Genomic DNA, 21,638 nt, shown 5'->3' with positions numbered 1-21,638 from the left:
TCACAGCGAGGCGTCACGCTGCTCGCGGGGAAAATGTCAAACTGTTTCAATTACGAAAAGTGTGGAGCGGCTCGCCGCACCGCCGTCGACGGGAAACATTGATCGTGCGGGAGGACAAATCTGTTTACATTAGTTGCTGCGTGTTTTTCGAATGGATTCAAAGTTGAGATGCATAGACATAATAGATGCATAGAGGGATAAATGATTCAAGATTTGTGGTTGCGGCATGCTCTAAGGTGATTTGTTTTAGGAAGGGAAGGTTACAGATTAGATGTTTTTTTTCTTGTAAAGGATTAGGATTGTTGTTACATCAACAGGCCCCACAGATAATAGTAATTACTGCCCGAGAAGCAGCACCTTAGACAGCAACTTTGCAGGCTGACAGCTTGGTCCTAATTACCAAGAGCCGACAATTACTGGCTCTTATTTATAATTTATATTGCTTGACACACACACAAATAAAGTGGACTTCAGTGACTCTAAGCAGCAACGTCTCAGTAAACTCCATCTGAAGGACCTGTGGAATTAGTCAAGTACATTTTATTTCCTCACAATATACGAGTCAGCGCGCTAATGGAACATTCTCAGGGCCAAAACAAAAAACAAAAGTTACATTTAGGAAAAAGAAGCCTGCAGAGACTGCAGCTACTCCCTTTCCAAGTGCCACAGGAAGTAATTTAGCTGAAAAGGAAGTGCATTATCATCTCCTCTTCTCCTGCTGCCTCCTTGATGTCTATGTGCCAACAGAGCTACAGAATGAATTGTGAAAAACTTTTACCCCCGGAGCTTTTAACCTCTAAAAGAATTTGCAGGTTGCAACCGCATTCATATTTAATCTATGCCACTGTGGGACACGCAGCCTATAATAATCAGGTGCTTGTTTCCTGCCCTGTTAGAGACGCTTCCAAAATTAGTATTTCATTATCTGCTCAGTGTACACTACCAATCCTTTAACACGCGCACGGGCACACACACACGCACTCTCTCTCTCTGTCTCTGTCTCTCTCTCACACACACACACACACACACACACACACACACACACACACACACACACACACACACACACACTCAGGGGTAGATCCTCAAAGAAGGGCGCGCAGCGCTAAAATGCGGCGCGTTTTGCGGCGAGATTGCGGCCGCAATTTGCGCCACAGATGCGGGTATCCACAAAGGTTTTTGCGCTAATGACATGCAGGCGCAAACATGCCCACGAATGCGGCACCTGAAACAGGTGCGAATGTTGCGGTCTGGCAACCTGAGAGCAGTTTGCGCCAAAGGTTGTTCGTGAGTGCCTGTTTGTGACAGTGAAACTCTTCTAGGATAAACGTGCTCCTGTGCGCCTGGCATCACGATGCCTCCTCCGTCTACCAAGACTGCTGCCATAATGGAAAGAAAGCCAAGACGCAAGACGCGTTAGTCATTATATAAGCAAGACAATCACCAACACCCAGTACCATTTGTATTTTTCATAGCATATCTAAAATACTGGCATATATACTGCAGTCTATGCCGATCTATATATAAGATTTGGGGAGCCATTTATATATTTCAGGCTTTTCAGAGAGGAAAGTTTCACTCAGAAGCCAGAAACACTTTGACAGACAGAAGCTGCGCCTGGTTTTGGCTGGCGGTGTTTCCGTCTGTCAAACTGCGTGCGGACACGAGCGCAAAATCTTTCTGGATCTGCCGCTGTTTGAATGAGGCATATTTGCATAGAAGGGGGTGTGTCCTTTTGCACGTAATGACTCATTTAAATACATTCAAATGAGTCTGCCGCAGCCCTGCCACTACCTGCGCCGATTTTCACGTTTGCGTCCCCTCTGTGGATCGGAATCACCGTTTTGGGCGCTATTTACACAGATGTTGTGGCGCAAAAGCCGTGCGAACGCTTTGTGGATCTGGCCCTGACACTTTCACATCATTCCGTGCTGCCAAGCAATCGTCCAGTGATAGCCGAGAGGAGGCGGTGGTGTGAATTTCTGCTATTCCTGCTCCAGTGAATTCTGTAAAAACTTGCCAGATCATTGTGGAGATTTTTTTCTTTTTTAACGTCTGCGGATTTGGTACAAAACTGTTGGAGAAGCTTGTCTGGAGCCCGTCTCTCAACAACATGGCTCCCTCACAGCAGGAGGCCTGTTTAGCTTCTGCTGCCATAAAGCCTGACGGCCACATTTCTCATCTCTCCAGAGTGCAAAAAGGGCAGATTAACCTAGCAGGCAGGTCTTAATAGCGTCATTGGAAAGATTACCATTGCGACGCTTGGGCTGTCGCGGTGTCCCGTCGGGTAAAGAAACAGTCATCCGTGAGCGGAAGGAGCCAAAGAAAAAAAAAAAACGTGTCGTTGGAAATGTTTTTGTAACAGAAAAGGTGGCATACAAAACCTCTTTTCCTAGTAATAGTGACTCACTGCAAGTTTAATGAATCGCCTAAATTCTTGAAATAGCCTTCAGCGCTAAGTAAAGTGTGTCAGCCTCCTCATGATCTAAGAGAGGATGAGCGCCGTCGAAAGGAAAGACTCAAAAACCTTTAAATGTGAACAAAAGGAGACACAATCCAGGGGCACTTAGTATTCTGGTGACAGTTGCGCGGGGCAGGTCATCTTAGCAGGGGCCAGAGCGGAGCAGTGCATGTGGCCCCGAGGCCGGAACTGTTCCAACTGTGCCCTGGCAGGGAAGCCATCAGGGCCGGTCGGCCTCGACAGCTTGGATATTCACGGGCGGGGGGAGGAGGGGCTGCGCTATCACGTTGGGTGAGTTGGGGGAGAAGGAGGGAAGGAGGTGGAGAGGAGGGGGGGTGCTTGATGAGTCAGGAACGCTTGTGTTTTTTTGTTCTTTGCTTTAATTCATCCTATCTTAGCACAGCAAGGACATGGCATTTTGCTGTGTTTGATGACCAAAAAAACCCCACTAATTTTGGGTGAGTGAGTTTGGAACCCCAGAGATGAAAACGTTTAGAAAACATCAAGCAGGGATTTTTTTTCTTCTTTTTTCTAAAGGCGACAGCCTCTACCTTGCACTGCAGCGCACCGTTTGCCGGCTATGAAACTTTAAAGGCCACGACTCAATTATTCATTTGTCACTGTAAAGGAAAAAAAATCCCCACTATTATTCCTGAGAAGAAAAAAAAAAACGTGAGCAGATCTGGACACCTGCATCTCCCCACCGTGACTTCGGTGCAATGGACATTACTTGGCACGTTGTTCCACACAAAAAAAAAACCTTTCTCACATTTTTTCTTTTTTTTTTTTTTTTTACCGTCAATTCATCAAAGGCGAAAGCGCTGAACTCAGGATCACTACTTTGATTTAGTATAACCAATTATTCAGTTATCTTTCTCCGGGGAGACCAAGTGAAATTCTGATTCATTTTGTGAAAATCATGAAAAGCTCTTTTGATGTTACCCCTCGCCCTATTAACCGCAACAATCTTCAGGAGCGGCGGCATAGCCGGGGTTCAGCCATCAGCCATATTTTCCAGGAGTCTATTTTTGTGTAGGTTTTCACTTTTATTATCGTGTGCCGAGAGCACAAGTATTAAAACAGTCACGCTCGCCTACATTTTGGAACGATGACTGATGAAACGGATTTGGATTTGGAACTTCAAAGGTGAGCTGAACTCTGATCCACATCTGAGGGAACCAGGAGGTGCGTTACGTATAAATTGGTACCGCAGACGAGACCCGAGAGCTGAAGGACTCTTAGTGCTCATCCTCTCCGGCTACAACAACAACAGGGAGGCAACAAAACAACAGAACAGCATTTGTTTGCCCTTGTCCATCCCAATTCATTTATGCCCACAGACCTATTAGCTAAATTGTCATGCAAGGGCAAATCTTCACTGGAGAAAAGGACTGACACGCCCTAATGATCACCAAAAACCTCATTATCCCCGCGGCATTCACAAAATCTATTGAGATGTTAGATGAAGAAGAGGAACAAGAGAAAACTTAATAATAATAAACCAGTATGAATTTTTAATGCGCAGTGTGCTGGGCCACAAGTGTCGCCGGAGTGCTCGTCTTCACCTTGAGCTCCGTTCCTGCGGCGCAGTCAGAGCACCGCCGGGGGCAGCTAGCTTACATTGCAAATGAGCCGTATTTGGTTTATCTTTAACACCAGCAGGCTGGAACAGGCAGGGGGTGGAGTGGAGGGGGTGGGGTGGGGGGGGTGTTGGGGGGCAAATGTGACAGAAAGTGGAGCACGAGAGTGACGACCTCAGCAAACGCTGATTATGTTGAAGAAGGAAGTCATTGGTCAACAGAGGGACCAGTGTAGTCAAGATACTGAGGCTGAAGAAAAAGAGTCTTGTCTAATCAAGAAGAAAAACATATTCAGCGTTCTCGCAATAAAAAACAAATGGTGTGACTTTTAAGTACAAGTGAATGGTTTGGTCAATGTATTAATGGTTCGGACTAAACGCCGGCCTGTCCAGCTGATTTTTGTAAGAGCTAGAATCGCCCTCGGGCAAATTCCGCCGCAGCAATTTTGAAAAACAAACGTCCTGCTTCGCTCTGACGCAAGACAGATTCTGCAAAGTGGCTTTGGCTGTAAAATAAATGTCGAGAATGAATTGCGATATTTACACCTCGCACACAGAGCGAGAGAGAGCGAGAGCAGCGTGGCCAAAAATAATAATAATAATAAAAAAACACTCAGCTCTGCTGCTTTTAGCAGAATTTGTACTTCCTTGACAAAAATGCACTTAGTTAGGTAGCACCGGTGATTACAGTGGCAGCTAACCGCCGGCGGATTAATGAGCATCAGAGCAAATTTAATTACCCGCAGCCCTTTCAGAAATAGGTGTGAAAATCCCAGGTGCCGTCAAATGCTGGACTGAGTTAACCTCATCCTGACTTCACCCAGGAAGTGAGTTATAATTGGAACTAAGGTTTGTGATGAAACAAAAGCCGTACAGTGTCGGCCTATTCAGTGGACAGCAAATGTTCCACTTCTGTGGGCACAATAACAAACACACGAAAAGGAATTTTCCTTTTTTTTTTTTTCACTTTATTTATTTGATTTTTGGGGGTGGTGGGAGGGGTGTATGGGTGAGTCTGGTGCCTGGCCCTTGCCTGTGAAGCTCCCTGGTGAGACGGTCAACTGTTTGCAAAGCTTCAGCCAGCCCCCAACCCTGCAGCTCCAACCTGGACACTGTGTTCCCTAGAGGTCCCTGTATCGCTGCGCTACCACCACTTCTGCACTGACAGCCAAACAATGGAAGCCAGGTCTAGCCTTAAACGAGAAGAGACTGGAGGCTCGACTAATTAGAGGCAGCTCACACACACACACACACACACACACACACACACACACACACACACACCCAAAAGCCTTCGCCTCCAACCCCTTCTTGCTAACTTAGAACAGTGTGATGGAGCTCCGCCGTGGCTGGGACTGTTGGGCCTATTGTGAGAGAAACAGAGGGATGGAGGATTTTTTTTTTCTTTTCTTAAACTGGCTGCTGGCCAGTGGGGGACCATAGTAATTGCCCGAATCCCACTGTGACAAGTCAGTAGAAAGATTGTGAGGATGGCACATGCCAGGGAAAGTGAGAAAACGCAGGGGGACAACTGTGGGAGTGGGTTTCTAGGAGAGGGAGAAAGAACTTCGATAGCTAATACATCAGCATGTTGGGTGGGGAGGGGGGGGGGGGGGGGCGTGGGTGTGCGGGTGGAAAGGCGGTGGACCTGCTTCATAAATAAAAAAAATGACTAGAAATTTATGAGGAAACCATGATGTATCATCTTGCCCGCGGACTCTCAACGGTGAGCAAACGACTCGAGGATGAACGGCGAGCGAACAAAGCATTAGGATTAGTTAGTGAAAACAAAGTGACCTTGGGTGCTACTCACTAGGGGGAGGCAGGCGGGGGCACTGGGAGCGTCTCGGCTGCTGGAGTGGAAAAGAGCAGGGCGCAGCGGCGGCGGCTGCTCAGCGGGCCCTCGCTGGACACTTCAATCACAGGCAGCATGGAGCCCCGGGCAAACTCGGCCAATTAGCCACACACTGCTGCTGACCCCCAGCTTCATTAAGGGCCCGGGCTGTGGAACGAGAGGAGAGGAGAGGAGAGGAGAAGAGAGGGTGCAGAGATCAGCATTAGGGAGAGACAGAGTGCAGCAAACCAACGGCAGGTTGGAGGAGACACGCGCGGATGCAGGGGGTGAAGCTCAAGGTTGCAAACAAAACAGCAGCACCTTGTTTGCACACGTCCCAACGTTTTACCACCAGTGTGTGCAGAAAAAGGCCGGTGGCCCGTGTGTGTGTGTGTGTGTGTGTGTGTTCGGCAACGGAGGTGGGGTTTGAGAAGCCTCAGAGGTCAGAGGTCATCCCTCGGTCCTCCGGTGCACAAGGGAGCACCGGCAGCAACAGGTGTGCAGACATGCAATTACCGGAACGGACGGAGGAATCTGCTCTTTGTGACAGCAAGAAAATCACTGGGAGGGGAAAAAAGCTGGAAAGTAGGTGGTGGCGGCGGCAGAGCAGTGGAGCGAAGTGGGAGGAGAGGCAGAGAGCGAACGATGCGGAGGAAGAGGATGAGGAAGACACGGACGATGCAGCGTCCCAGGAGAAAAAGACAGAAAAGAGGTTTTAGTCTCTCAGTTTCTACTCCAGCACAAATAAATTCCCCCGTCAGCAGAGCACGGGCGTGCCCAGCAGGAGGAGGAGGAGGGAGGGGGGAGGAAAAAAATAAACAAAAGAGAAAAAGGTACTAAACAAACAAACACACACGTACAGCAGCAGACCGACACACCTGTTGTTCTGCTATGGAGACACATCGACACGCTGCGGTGGTCTGGAGGGGCATCATGGGCGCGCGTGTGCGTGACAGCGAAAGAAAGGGATTGAAAAAGAAAGAAAACTGATGCCATAGTGTTTGGATTCAGGCTAGGTGGATGGGGGAGGGGTGGTGGGGGTGCAACGAGCCCAGTCGGAAAGACTTTCAGGGTGTGTGTGTGTGTGTGTGTGTGTGTGTGTGTGTGTGTGTGTGAGTGTGCGTGTGTGTGTGTGTGTGAGGCTACGTCTCTACTATCCGCCCGGGACCCTCTGCTTTGCATCATCCTGGTGATGGAAGCCTCAGCGGGTTGGGGGTTGGTGGTTGGGGGGGTAAAGAGGGTGGGGTGGGGGGGGGGTTCATACTCGCTCTCCCTCTCCGATTACGGCCGTTCGATCGGGCTAAAGTAATGTTTGTGCGCTTGGCTGCCGTCACAAAGTGCGCATGCTTGGCTGGAGAACAGATAGCGGCCCCTTTATTTAAAACAAGCCGAGGAGAAAAGATCAATGGGCCGATTCAGGGAGCATGAATTGGAGGGAAAAGTTCACAAACATGGTGGGAGATTATATTGGGGGGGGACGAGGGGGGGAGTGGGATATATGTGTGGATAGTGCGGGGAGGGGAGCATGAAGCTCATCTGGGTGCTAGTGGCTTATTGATCGGTGGAGACACACACAGCTCGCAGCCATTCATCACAGGCCACTCAGGCCCCCCGATCAGCTCCCTGATAGTTAGTGGCCCCTCACTGCTGAGCACCTGCAACTGCCCACATCCATTAGCCTTCAAAGGATGGCAGCAGACGTGGCCGAGAGGTGGGGGGAGTGGGGGGTGGGTGGTGTGTGCAGGTGGTACAGCTCAGGCCTGTTTTCACAGGCAAATGTACAATGTATGGACACAAAGAAGGGAAGCACGTCGTGACAGCAGGAGCAAAAAATGCGTCTGTGTTTATTAGTGTTTACAGCAAATAGTGCAGAAAGCATTTGAGTGACAGTGGCTGCTGCTGCTGCTGCTGCTGCAAGAAACTGCTGTTGCTGCTGCTGCTACTCTCACTACTGCTGTTGCACTTTCTTTTGCATCTGCTCTGGTTGTTAGTTGTCCATAGATTGACTTTAATGTTCTTGTAGTTACTGTAATTATTGTATAGTTTATTTAGTTTTTTGTACTGTTTTAGTGCTACACCAATGCAGTTTCCCAATTTGGGATCAATAAAGTGCATCCATCCATCCATCTATCTACTGTATCTATCCATCTATCTATCTATCTATCGCTGCTGCCAGAAACTGTTGCTGCTGCTGCTTCATGACACAAGTGTGTGTTTATAAAGGAGAATTCCCAGACGGGGCAGGTGGGGAACATCTATAATGAGCCGTGCAGGGAGGGAGGGGGGTCGAGGAGAGGCCAGTTAGTGGGTGGGTGGGGGGGGGGGCAAAGAGCGCTGCTGCTGGGAAGACAGAGTGAGAGTGACGGAGTGACTCAGAGGCAGAGACGAGGCCCCCGGAAGAGCAATTAGAGCCGCCAAGGAGAGGCTGCGGCTCCTCCATCCACCAGGAGCACATTTAAAAAGTCGCCTCTTCTCACGAGGACACCGCCGGACCACAAGTGATAAACCTGTCCGTGGCAAAACCAAGGACAGAGACGGGCCACTGTAAGCAGAAATCAAAACATAGGCGTGAGACGAAAGCGCTTTGAGGTGCAACAACACCCCCCCCAAAAAAAAAACAACACGTGCAGGTCAGGGTGGGGGTGGGGAGTGTCAGGGGGCTAGGGGTGATAGGGGCACGGGAATGGGGGGTCCGCTCCCATCACTACTACGACCTCGAAATGAGATGTGAAGGCAACACTTTCCAGCTCTTCCCCACTAAAGACAAAGAAAAGAAAGAAAGAAAAAACACCTCTGCCACCAGCAGCCACTTAAAGGAGAATGACAGGCTCCGAGGGAAAGACGAATAATGGGGGGGCGGCAAAACACAGAGAGAGAGAGAGAGTGAGAGAGAGAGAGAGAGAGAGAGAGAGAGAGAGAGAGAGAGAGAGAGATGTGCAAACTGATAAAGGGGAGGGGAAATTAAATTAAGAGAAAAGTTCCCGTGCACTGGTATGCACCATTGATTTCCTATTCTCTCGGAAACATTTAATGAGCTTAAATGGGAGCCTGGTTCGACACTGTCACACTGCCTCACAGCAGCCGTGACGGCTGCCGGGGGAGAGACGGAGGGAAGGTGGAGGTGGAGGTGGAGGGACGCCGCTGGCGGGGTGGGGGTGGTAGTGGTGTTGGTGGGGTGGGGGGGGTTCAATGGCAGAAGAGGTTGGAGAGACGTCAGGGTGGAGACAGATGTTGGATTATTCTCGGGAAATGGTCCGTGATCTCCGCCGAGGAGGAGTGAGGGACACGGGAGATTAGCGGGGGAGGGGGGTAACGGGGGTGTTGGGTGGCGAGGAGGGGTGAGACAGCGGAGGACGCTGAAGGTGGAGTGGGCTCAAAATTAAATTAAATGAAAAAACAAAACAAAAATCAAAATACAGAACAAACAAAGCTGCCGAGTTATGAGCCCACGACGGACACTCAGCGTTAAGAAACATGAATAAATAAATAAATAAATTAAAACCCCACTGTGTGCAAGTTGATTGACAGTCGCGGCTCGACTCGTCACCCAGCTGACGACCTCGTTACAGGACACCCGGCGGGCGGGGCATAAATTGGCGGCCATCTTGTCCCCTCCTGCCTCCCTTCCCTCACTCTCCCTCCATCCCCTCATTCTCCCTCTCCTCGCTTCCCTCACTCTTTCTCCTCCCTCCCCCCTCACTTCTCCTCTCCTCCCTCCATCTCCTCATTCTCCCTCTCCTCCCTTCCCCTCACTTCTTCTCTCCTCCCTCCCCCCTCACTTCTCCTCTCCTCCCTTCCCCTCACTTCTTCTCTCCTCCCTCCCCCCTCACTTCTCCTCTCCCCTCCCTCTCTTCTCCCTCTCCCTATCCCTCCCTCCACCTCACTTCTCCTCTCCTCCCTCAATCCCCTCATTCTCCCTCTCCTCGCTTCCCTCACTTCTCCTCTCCTCCCTCCCTCCCTCCCCTCGCTCTCTCTCTATCCACTCTCCCTGTCGGCGGGGAAACTATTGTCACTTCAGACAGCGAGGGTCTGGAGGGTCTGGAGGCACTGGGGGTTCGCTGGGCTCGCTGGCTGCCGCTGATGAGGCCCCACCGGGAACAGCCAGCCCCACCCCCCCCCCCCACCCCCACCCCCCCAACACACACACACACACACACACACACACACACTTTATAGAGCAGTCTACTGCCCTGAATGGACCCAGCGGCCAGCCACCTTCGCTTTTTTTTACAGCGCAATCATCATAATTGTTGAGTTTGGAATCGGGCCGGGCATGGCTGCACTCAGAGCACCACAGGGGGCGCTCTCTCTCTCGGCGACTGCCGGGAGAGGGAGGGGAGGAATGGGAGGGGAGAGTGTGCATGTGTGCGAGTGCACAAAAATTAAAAAAATAATAATAATAATAATCACTTGATGTTTTTTTTTTAATTGGATTGTTCCAAGTTGCAAAACCTGAGTGGAGACGAGCCACAACTTGACAATTTAGGAAACGAGTGAGCAGGGCAGACACAACAACACACAAAAAACATGTGTATCCACAAATGTTTTGAGAATATAGTGACATAAATAAAATATCCTAAGTGAGTCTAGCGTGCCAACTTGAGGAGAAAATAGAGGGAATACAATATCGTGCATTCGATGACATCCGTTATAATTTTATGCATTTTTCTGCCCATTGGGCCATAAACGTGTGGACGAACCCGCGACCCTCCTTCACCAGCTGCTGTCCAGCTGCTGTCCAGCTGTGGGCGCTGTGACCTGCATGTGCACGCAGGAAGAGTTTACAACCGATGTTTACGAGGAGCGTAACAGACTGGCTCTAAGTGCAGGGTGTGTGTGTGTGTGTGTGTGTGTGTGTGTGTGTGTGTGTGTGTGCGAGTGTGTGTGCATGTGGGTGTGTGTAAATGAAGAGGGCTCGGTGTTAAAAACACTTGGAGGTGCTTGGCTGCTCTCTGATTCCACTCGCTCTGACATCAACACACTCGCTGCTCTGTTTGTTTACAGGTCAAACAGCGAACTCCACCATCACTTCCTGGACACAGTGCTGCTGCTGCTCCTTCCAACTCTGGCCTCGGCCCGCCTGCCCGCTGCCGCCTGCCCGCTGCCTGCCAGCCCGCCTGCGTGCGGCCTGCTGCCTGCCAGCCTGCCCAGCCAGGCAGATGCAGATCGAGTGGCAGTGAGATTTATAAAACAAGCAGGGAAACAAGAAGTGAACAAGGACTGTGCCCCCGTTCAGAGGATAATTTCCAGACGAGACGCAAATGGTCTAATAGCAGCAGCAGCAGCAGCAGCGTTGGAAGTCCTCACTCCCTTTTCCCCAGAGTCCCTCCCTCATGGGTAGCTCACCCGAGTCCATCTCTGAACCCCCCCCCCCCCCACCACCACCACCACCACCCAAACAATCCATAGGCCATCATCATCATTCTCTAAATCACTTATGCGGGCCTATATATAGCCGGCAGGAATAAAAGGTCATTATTGTAACAGAAAGCTATATTTCATAATTGCGTCGCAATGCTTCTACCCCCTGAGCAAAATGGGCTCTCCAGGACACACATACACTGTTTTCCATCTCTCTTGATCTCCCTCTCCAGTCATTTGGAGGGGCTGACTTTGACGAGGGCCGACCGTCTCGCTCGGCGCAATAACCACCCTCCATTTGTATCCGAGGAGGCTACATTAACTAGACGGGCTAATCAGCCTGCGCGCGGAAAAGCCTCAACAACTGCCGGCTGCCTTTTTTAAACACCACTCCCAGCTAGAGCAGCTCACCATTAGGCCACAATTAGCAGCGCTCGCTCTGGGAAGGAGAAATACTGAGAGGCCCAGACAGCCATCCAGCATGGATGGATGAGAGAAACAGCAGAGACTTGAAAAAAAAAAAAAAAAAGTCCATTGTTGCACAGCGCGCTCAGGAAAGGTAATCTTATCTGATCACAGCCGATAGTGAGGAGGACGGGACTTGAGAGAAAAATGGTTTTAATAGCACGGACAGTGTTGGGTTCCAACTCCATTCTGTGTTACAGTAGATGGCTCCCTAGTAAGGACTGGGAAAAGCTTATCGGCGCACACTTCAGACAGCGCATAATTCATCTGAAAAAGGCGGCGAGGAGAAAAAAGCAGAGTCTTATCGTAAGTGTATGCACATAGTGAAAGAGGAAGGGAGATTTCAGTGGAAGAGCCTGCTGTGGTGAGAGGGCCACTCGAGGTGAGCGTGTGTTCTGCCCAGTGGAGGGGTAGAGACGTGGGGGGGTGGAGCAGATGTTAAGTTTGGGGGAAAACAAACAGATCTGGACAGACAGCGGAGCGTCTTCTGCATGAGGCTGAGACAGCTTGGTTGTCTGAAGGACAGAGCCACCACTCTCCACAACTCTTCCCAGCTAAGCAACTGGTGAGTAACTAAGTAACTAAAGAGTAACTTAGTTACTGGTAGGTAAGTAAGTGGTTAGTCACCCTCTGCAATTCTTCCCAAATGTGTGACAGATCATTTTCTGGACTTTTTCATTGCACAAAGAGTTTCTGAAACCTTGCTTATCCCTTCCTCTGCACATCTGCTCTTGTTTGTTTGTATACAGATTGGCTTGAATGTTTCTTGTAATGACTGTAAATGACTGCATAGTCTATTCTTTTTATTGTTTTTAGTGCTGCAACAGCGTAGTTTCCCAATTTAGGATCAATAAAGTACATCTATTCTATTCTCTCTCTATCTCTGCCCTCAGGGATAGAGGGAGGGGGTGGTTGGGAACAATAAAAAGGAATGCAATACACCTCGTGGTCAATTGCGGCGTGCCAGCAGCGGCACGTCCAGATCAGCAGGGGCTGACATGCTGCCATCATCTCCCACCGCTGCTGGAAGTGACTGAGCATGCTGAGAGGGAGCGAGAGCAGATTTCTAATGGTTTAATGACACTGAAAAAAAGATGTAAAATAAGGAATCTACGAGTCAAGTGCCTGGAAAGTGTTGCTCCATTCAGAGTCACAGGCACTCGTGAACGCTGCTTCCTAGAGCTACTCTGAGACCATAGTATGTCAAAGCAAAAGTTCAACTTTGTTGTTCATCCACACCGTCTTTTCACAAGCAATCTTAGTTATCTCCGTGGTCTTCTTCTTCTTCTTCTTCTTCTTCTTCTTCTTCTTCTTCTTCTTGTAAGCTTGCAGCGCTACACGAGGCCTTGCTACACTGGGCAGGTACTACATCATTTCCAGTCACTTCCAGTGTCTCCGTGTAAATGGGAATATTTTTGAAGACGTCTTCATGTAAACACGTTTTTTTTTTTTTTTTAGAGCGTTTCCGAAAATTGTCGGTTTCAAAAATGCCATCTCCGTGTAAATGGGGCCCAACTAACACCTTGATTTTTAGATTTTTCTCACCCATCCCCATCCCACCCACAGCTCACATGCTGCATATGGAACCTGGAACATGGTCCAGAACCCCGGACCGAGCGGCGGGAGAGGAGAGGAAGGAGGAAAAAACAAAACACGTTCTTTCTGCTGAGCGCCATCTGGAAGTTGAAGGTAGATACACGATGATGCAAACTGGAACACACCCTCCCGCCACCACTTCCTCCTCCTCCTCCTCCTCCTCCCCCCACAGCCTCAACAGACTTGTCACAATGCGCCCAGTTGTTGCTGCCGCCATCATCATCATCACCATCGTCGTCATCTCCGATTCCGTGCAGAGCGCCAGGCATTGTGGGGGATTGGGGTCTTATCAATGGTTGGCCAGATAGAGAGCGGAGGAAAGGCGCGAGGCAAACAAAGGATGGAGGGGAGGCGGAGAGAGGGGAGAGGGGGGGGCACAAAAATGGAAGGGGAGCTGTAGGCGACAATGAGAAACACAAATGAGATGATGGCTGGGAGCCTCCCGTCCACACAGCCCCGACCAATCCCATTTCATCTGGACAAGTCTGCCACAGAATCAAAGCAATCTCCTCCAGTGAGCCGACGTAGGGAGGATGAAGGGCGGGAGGATGGACAGAGGGAGGACGGACGGACAGAGGGGGACAGGCAGCCAATCCAGAACCGAGGAAAAAGGAAGTCAGCGCCCAACTGAATCAGCAGGACAGAAACGCAGCATTGTGTCAGTCAGGCTTTATATATATTAATATTTTACTATATTTTGATTTAGGATTTTTCTTATTATCAGGCTGAAGTTTTATCACTTCATAATTTGATTTTTTTTTTTTTCTTTATTGCTCCGACAGTTTGGACTGCAAACTTCCAGACATTCCTGAGAGTTTCCCCTGACGTGTTGAGATCAGCTGACCTGAAACTGGCCACGCCCCCTTTACACTGGGAGCAACAGTCACGGTTTGACAAGATCACTAACCGGTCAGCTGATGAGGGACGTCAGATGAGGAAAGTTCACAGTCTAAACTGTGAGATATAAATATATGTATATATGTGTGTGTGTGTGTGTGTGTGTGTGTGTGTGTGTGTGTGTGTGTGTGGAGATATATGAAACATCTCATTAAATGCTCTCCGTCTGATAATAAAAAAATCCTAATAAATATAACTTGGCTGAAGACAGAGCTCCATTTGCATTCACTCTGCCTAGCGAGAGCAGCTGGAGGGCAACATTGGAGCCGCCGCTGTCGCTGCTTTTGAATTCCTCGCCGTGGTCTTAAGGCCCCTCCTGGCATCGTAATATATCACAGCAGCAGCAGCAGAAACCTTTATTATCCCTTATGGGGAAATTGTCCTTGCGGTAAGTCGAGAGATAATAACAAAAACAATATCCATGACGCGCAAAAAGAGGGCGCTCCGAAGTTTAAGGGTGACGAAGAGCAACCGCTGGAGCCGAGCTCTCAAAGGCGCGGGGTGTGCGGGGAGCGCCCCCTATGGCTAGCACTGGTGTTGGAGTACTGGGGATTGACTGGTCCTGGTATTCAGATCACTGGATAGCTGCACAGCCTCCACTTTCACCGCTGCCTGTCTGCTGACGTCATCGCGCTGAGATCGCGTCGATGGAGTGCGATAGAATTCAGGGAAGTAAACAATGGAGAGCAACGTGGAGGCGAGTCCGGCGGTGGTCAGTGTTCTTTTTTTTGTTGGGCACTTTTGATTGTACTGGCTATTCACAGAACTAAATCGTTCCTCAAATAGCCGCGGAACGATGGTGTCGTTCACGCCAGACTCGAAGCGGCTCGCACCTCCGCGGCCGGCTCGCGCCGTGCAGCGTAGGTTTCGGCGTCCGGTCTATTTTGTGCTCGAGACGTGAGCGAAAAAGCCAGAGGACAATGAACAATTTTCGAGCACTGATGGAACTTAATCGAACACCTTTGCTTCGCGACTAGCGTGACATTGTGATGATATGACAGCGCACGCGACGCTCAATGTCATCACCTGCGACAGGTAATAGATGTGATGTCTGCCTTTCCCACTGCAAGCCGATCGGAGAGGAGCCAACTAAAGCCTATTTTTTGCTTGCTGGGTTGTTTGATGCATTTCGAGGCAAGTCGGTGAGCCTTTCCCACTGCCACCAAATGCCGATTCATAGCAGGTCTACATTAGGTTTTTTTGGCCAGTGGAAAAGGGGCTTCAGTGACGTTGTCCAGGATCATTGTGATAGGCCAAATAGATCATGTGAGTTTCAGAGGCATAATGGGAAGTGACAAAACTGTGCATGCTCTATGGGCCCATTAATGCGGAAGTCAAAAACTTTTCGGCGTATGCTCTGGGTGAGCAACGCCATTGAAATGAATGGGCCGCCATCTGAGGGTGCGGCCTGACCCCAGCGAGGCTGAAGTGAGAGATGCAAACACGCAATGAAGGGGAGGAAAGAGAAGCTGCACCTGCACGCACCTTGGGTCTCTCTCTCTCTCTCTCTCTCTCTCTCTCTCTTCTCTCTCTCTCTCTCACACACACACACACACACACACACACACACACACACAGAGCAGCCTCTTCAGCGCTGCTGGCGCTGGCTGAACAACAGGAGGGAGAGATCAGGTGGTCGGGCCGAGCAGACGGGATGGGGGAAAAGGAGGGGTTGACAAATGAGCCCCGTCAGGTAACATTCACAGATGTGAGCCGACGGAGGGGAGCAGGGGAGGAGGGAGAGGATAGGTGTAGGGAGGGGTGGGAGGGGGGGTTGGGCGTCTGTCACCTCGCATTGGTCCATCAGCAAAATTCCCCCAGGCCTGATTAGAAGCAACCGTGGGAGGGGAGGGGAGGGCGAGGGGGAGGAGGCGGAGGAGGCGGAGGAGGCGGAAGGACACCTGAGAGAGAGAGAGAGAGAGAGAGAGAGAGCGAGCGAGATCAGGAGGCGTCCAGACTGGGACTTCCTGAGTGCGACTGGCCTCCGACCGGAATCAGACAGCAGGGGAAGAGAAGGGTGACGAGGCACAAAGGCTGATCCCTGCCAGAGCAGCACAGCAGCTTGGAGGAATTTAGGTCACACACACACACACACAAACACACTCATAGACAAACGTGCATGCACACATGACATATTAATAGCATGATGGAGTGACGAGGAGAAGATCAGCGAGGAGCGGAGGCGGGGAAGTAAAAGGAGGAGGAGGACTGACAGCAGAGCGGAGAGGATTCCCGCTTCCATCGAGGGGGGAAATAACAAAACCAGGCTCAGAGCACTTAAAATGGCGTAATTTAACTTTTTTTATTTTTTTTTGGGGGGGGGGTCCTGTCAAACGTACGCAAGCTCCTTCCTCCTTCCGCCATAGCCAGACGTTGATAAATGTCTACACTGTTATTAAACACCAGAGAGACTGGCAAGTCCCTGTGCCAGGTAAAACTAATTAAAGCTGGGCAGATGTGTCTGGACGGTAGTGTTGAAAGGACACACACACACACACACACACACACACACACACACTGCTTCACACTTAAATCCACACACTTACACAGCTTGTTAACTGCGTCCACAGTGCAATCAGCTCCCCTCCGAGCTAACTGGAGGAGGAGGAGAAGAAGAAGGAGAAGAAGAAGAAGAAGAAGAAAACACAACATCCGTCTCAGTTCACAACTCCCTTCTTTATTTTATGAAACTTTGCACCAGCCAGCCTCTCTTTTCCACGCCGCCTCCTTATTATCGTCTCCAGAACTCCGGCGACGCTTCTCCCTCCTCGCGTTCCTCCTCACCTTCCCCTCCTGCAGGTGACGATGAGCGCTGCAGCTACAGGCAACCAATTAATCTATGGCGGGCGCACATGTCTCTGCTTTTGTCGGGGTCTGCTTTGTGGAATTGCGAGAGATTGCGGCTGCACAATCGAGGGGTTGGTGACACTTTTATCCTCCTCTTCCTGCTCTCCCTCTACCCACTTTTCATCCTCACACTGTGAGAAAGCAGCTGGGGCTGGGTTTTTTGTTGTTGTTGTTTTTTTTTCAAAGCAAAAAGCTATCATTATAGCAGCCTACAGGGTAAGAGCCGCACTCCAAATCGCTGATGGAAGCCTATCAAGACGAGTCAGAGCTAGAGATGAGATTGCCTCGGAGATATGGGCGCTGGTGGGGGGGGCGAAGGGGGTCGGCGGATGGGTGGTGGCTTTTTTAAAAAACGACAAACGCACCGTGACACACGCCCAAGCGCAAAGCGCGCTACACATGAAAACAATAGCGGCGCCCGTGTTTTATCTTCATTTAAGCTGTCGGCTTTGTAATCACACTGATACCAGGTCACGTATGTGCGGCGGCAACAGTGGCGCTCAGACAGGCAACACACACACGGCAGTGACTAATCACCCATCTGGAGCATCGTTTTCCAGCGGACTGGCTGACAAAGCGGCCGTGCCCGCGAATATAGGCTAATGCCCTTTTCATCCAGAAGGGCTTAGGTTGCATTACAGTCAAATAGACAAGTTTAAAGGCAGGGAGGGGCCACATATGACCTGGCTCAGACAAGCATGGACAAGAGGGGGTTGGGGGGGGAGCATCGCAGATAAGGGCGACGTACTTACGGCTAGCTGCTAGCGGCTACGCGGAGCTGACAAGTCGCTACGTGCGCACGGTTTCAATGGCAGTTTCCCCCGAGTCAAGGGCGCAGCGAGGGCAGAGACTAAACAGTGGAGAGTCATTCCAGTGTGGCCAGGCTGGAAACACTGTGGTGTGGCCTACCCACAGGGCTCAGCAGTGCCCTGGTGTCACGGAGAACAAGCGTGTTAGCGGTGGCAGGTGTTAGCCTTCCCCTCTCGGAGAGGCTTATTCTGCAAGTGGCCCCCAAAACTGCTGCCAGGCTGTCGGCCAGCGTGATCCAGGTGAGTCTCGGAGTTTGCGGAGGAGGACCCTGATGCAAGCAAAAGCCAGGTTTAGAATGTGGGATAAGGCTGGATCAGAGCCAGGAGCCATTAGCGGGCACCGTGTCTGACACAACGGGCAGAGCGCAGCGTTTTCAAAGGCGTGGAAGGACTGGAGAGGAGCTGCACTGAGTGCTCGGCAGCTGTTTCATTCAGGCCTTCTGATAACAACCCCGCTGTCCAGATTGGCTACTGCAAAACAGTGCAGGGGGGACCGCAGGCCGACGCGAATACAAATCACTGCTTCGATAGTCTACACCAGGCGAGGGAGAAAAGTAACAACAAGAAATAAATAAATAAAAGTGCGCAGAGATTCTCATGTCCCTTTTCTCTGCTGATCAAACCTCTCAAAGCTCAAGTTTAGAGCTGCTGGAGGGAATTTTTGATGTACCCGTGCGCATTTAGATTAATACACCGCTTCCGAAATTGAGCACATGGCCATATGGTTAACAGGGAGGAAACACTTGAGCTATCAGAAGGAGGCAGCAGTACGAGCAGACAAGGCTAATGGCTGCAGGATCACACGCTGGCTCCACAGATGGGGCAGTGGGGACACTTTCATTACTCAAGAGATACCATCCAAAAAAAAAAGGAAAAGTATTTTATAGAGGGCAGGGCTTTTGGGTGCAGTCGCTAACAAGAAACTGTGATTTCAAAATGCACGTAGGCAAAGGAGAATTCTGCATTTATAATAACTTGGCTTGGATTTAGCAAGATAAGTCACAGCAGTTGGAAGTGGTCACACGTGCTGAACCCGAACAGCACCAGTCTCAAATTACACTCTGACTCTTATTTTAATGAAAGCACCTGTGGAGCAAAAAAGGAAGAAGTGATGTAAAAAAAAAAAATATATAAAAAGAAAGGCGCCCAGTGTGAAACCATCTGGCTGCATGTGACACTTGATCTTAACAATCAGTCACCAATGTAAGTAGACTGAGCTCTGCTGGGGCCACCATTCACACACTGTCCAGCATGAGCATTACAAACAACAACAACAACAATGACGACGACAAGGCTTTTCACCGGTGCCTGTGTCTCGGTCATATTAAAAATCAATCACACCCACTCCTGCCACACGCTGCGCTGGCTTGCGCACAGAACCTGCTGCTGTAATTGGCTCCACTGCACCCTTTACTTCACTCCACTGGATGGAGCAACTGGCAAATGCAAACAACTCTACAGCCACTTGGAAGAAACCCAGAAACCCTCTGGTCACGTCTCCGTGACAATCAAGGGTGACAAATGATGTAAGGAGAGAAAGAAAAAAAAATGAATGTGGAAGAAGTGAGGACAAAAGGACAGTCACACAGCAAAAAAAAAGGTGGTTTAGGACTGGCGGAGAGGGGCATGACGGGTGGGGGGTTCAGACAGCGTGACTGATGGGGAATCTTCAAATTCTTCAGATAATAAAACACACACACACACACACACACACACACACACACACACACACACACACACACACACAGTGCCGGACTCCAAACATACAGGAAGTTATGGATAGAAAAAGGATCTGTTGTTTGACAACGGCCACGCTGAGGGTCACAACGTGTCATTACTTCAAGAGACGGAAGCCAGGAGGCCTCGTGTTGCCGGCGCCGCCAGCAGGCAGGCGGTCGGGGGCGGAGGGGTTCTGCAATAAAGGGAAAGATAAACATTGGCCGAGAGATGGAGTTGGAACACGCACTCTTACAATAAATACAAGTTAGGGTACAAAGTGTATGGGGGGTGGGGTGGTGGGTGGGTGGGAGGAGTGTGTGTGCACGGTCTAGTTGGAGCACGCTCAGTTTGGGATGTTTGTCATACCAGGAACCCAGAGCGTGTCCAGACTGGGACCAGAAGGCTGAGGGAAACTCGTGAGTGAGGTGGAAAAAAAAACAACCAAAAAATCACCCACCTCCTCATAATGGAGAAGTTGAAAAAAACAAGCTAACAGGGCAGAGGCAGAGGTCATTTGTGGGGAATACACATGTGATTTATAAGCTAAAAAGTGATCAATTTACAGACAAAAACAAGCTAAAAAGGAAAGAAACAAAAACATAAGTCCTTATTATTATTATTATTATTATTATTATTATTATTATTATTATTATTATTATTATTATTATTATTAGGGGGCATTCTCATAGCCTCGCCTCGCCACGGTATGGTTGTACACGGTTGTAGGGGATGCCGTTTTGGTACCTCAAGCGCTCAGGGTCCAAGCGAGACGAGGCGAGTTTAGTGGTGACGTAGCGACGAGCAGGGCACTGGTTCAGGCTCACTGTTTTCGCCGAATTTCCCTTTCGGAGCGGAGCGCCAACTCTTTCGACACGGAACTTCCATGTTCGCGAGTGTGTTCAACCATATTCGCGAAAACGACGAGCGGCAAATGGCGAAGCGCTCGGAACAAACCGAGTTGCTCCTGCGTGAGGCGCGTTAAGTTTGGGAATCCGAGGAGTCTTGAGACGAGAGGAAATACGGCTTCGTCGAGAGGACGTGGCTCTTCGCCGCGAGGAAGCTTCGAGCACCGCAGCATAAAGTCGTCCTTGGCTCGAGTCGTGTTTACTGTCTGTTTGTTTTTAAATAAATGCCATTTCCCGTTGTATCTGTCTCGTGTTTACTTTTGGTGAAAATATGAAGGTTGAACTACACCTTTACTCTCCCAGAAAACAAACCCAGAAATTATATATATATATGTATATATATATATATATATATATATATATATATATATATATATATATATATATATATATATATATATATATATATACATATATATATATATATATATATATTTATAAATTATCACATCATTTATATATATATATATATTTATAAATTATCACATCATTTATATATATATATATGTATATATATATATATATATATATATATATATGTATGTATACATATATATGTATATGTATATATGTATGTATATATATATATACATATATATACATATTTGTATTGTTTATAGTGCTGCAACAGTGTAGTTTTTTGGGATCAGTAAAGTGCATCTATTTTATTCTATTAAAAAAAAAAGAACATGGCCACAACACACAGAGAAATTCCTCCAAGTCTGCAAAAATCGTCTGGTCTCATCGTCTCGTGTTGTGCAAGTGTTGCAGGCGTGTCTGAGCGCAGCCGAAGGATTCCGCAGACTTTAAAAAGGTTGGACGGCAAACAAAGGAGGGACCTTGGCTCACGCTGAGCTGGATCTGAGCAGAGACAAGCTGAGGGCAACACAATGAATGGAAGTGACAGTCAGCAGATACGCGCCAGTCCCCACCACCCCCCACTCCCCCGCTCCTCCTCAGGCAGGGCCCCCGGAAAATGGCGGAAAAAAAGGGGGAATGAAAGAAAGCAAACTGGGGGAGAGAGAGAGAGAGAAGAAAGTGCACCTTCACTCTCTATCGGGAGATTAGACACAATACGGCCGAGAGTGAAGGGTAGTGAAGGAGGGGGAGTGAATAGAAAGAATAGAGAGCGAAGGCTGCCGGGGCCCAGTCTCAGATAGCGTGG

General features: G+C 49.4%; 2 protein-coding genes across 12 annotated transcripts in view; one reads left to right on the top strand and one right to left on the bottom strand.

The window, feature by feature from the left end:
* The window catches only part of LOC142896435 (uncharacterized), a 393,522-nt gene that overhangs the window by 270,310 nt on the left and 101,574 nt on the right, over window positions 1–21,638 (top strand). The gene's annotated exons all lie outside the window — the stretch shown is intronic.
* Window positions 1–21,638, bottom strand: part of plxnb2b (plexin b2b) — a 136,423-nt gene that overhangs the window by 102,429 nt on the left and 12,356 nt on the right. For 5 of the 11 annotated variants that reach the window (XM_076038061.1, XM_076038069.1, XM_076038062.1 and 2 more), the window contains exon 2: window positions 5,854–6,042. The exons of 3 other annotated variants lie outside the window; for them this stretch is intronic. The gene's annotated coding sequence lies outside the window, so the exon portion shown is untranslated. Of the gene's footprint in view, window positions 1–5,837; window positions 6,043–21,638 lie in introns of all 11 variants that reach the window. 3 more of the 11 variants (XM_076038067.1, XM_076038065.1, XM_076038071.1) reach the window with 1 other exon arrangement.

The sequence above is a fragment of the Nelusetta ayraudi genome, unplaced genomic scaffold, assembly GCF_046127955.1.
Source record: "Nelusetta ayraudi isolate G7.1 ecotype Tasmania unplaced genomic scaffold, CSIRO-AGI_Nayr_v1 ptg000053l, whole genome shotgun sequence".
NCBI lineage: Eukaryota > Metazoa > Chordata > Actinopteri > Tetraodontiformes > Monacanthidae > Nelusetta > Nelusetta ayraudi.
Note: the sequence above shows the minus strand (reverse complement) of the source record. Positions and strands in the feature narration are given on the sequence as shown.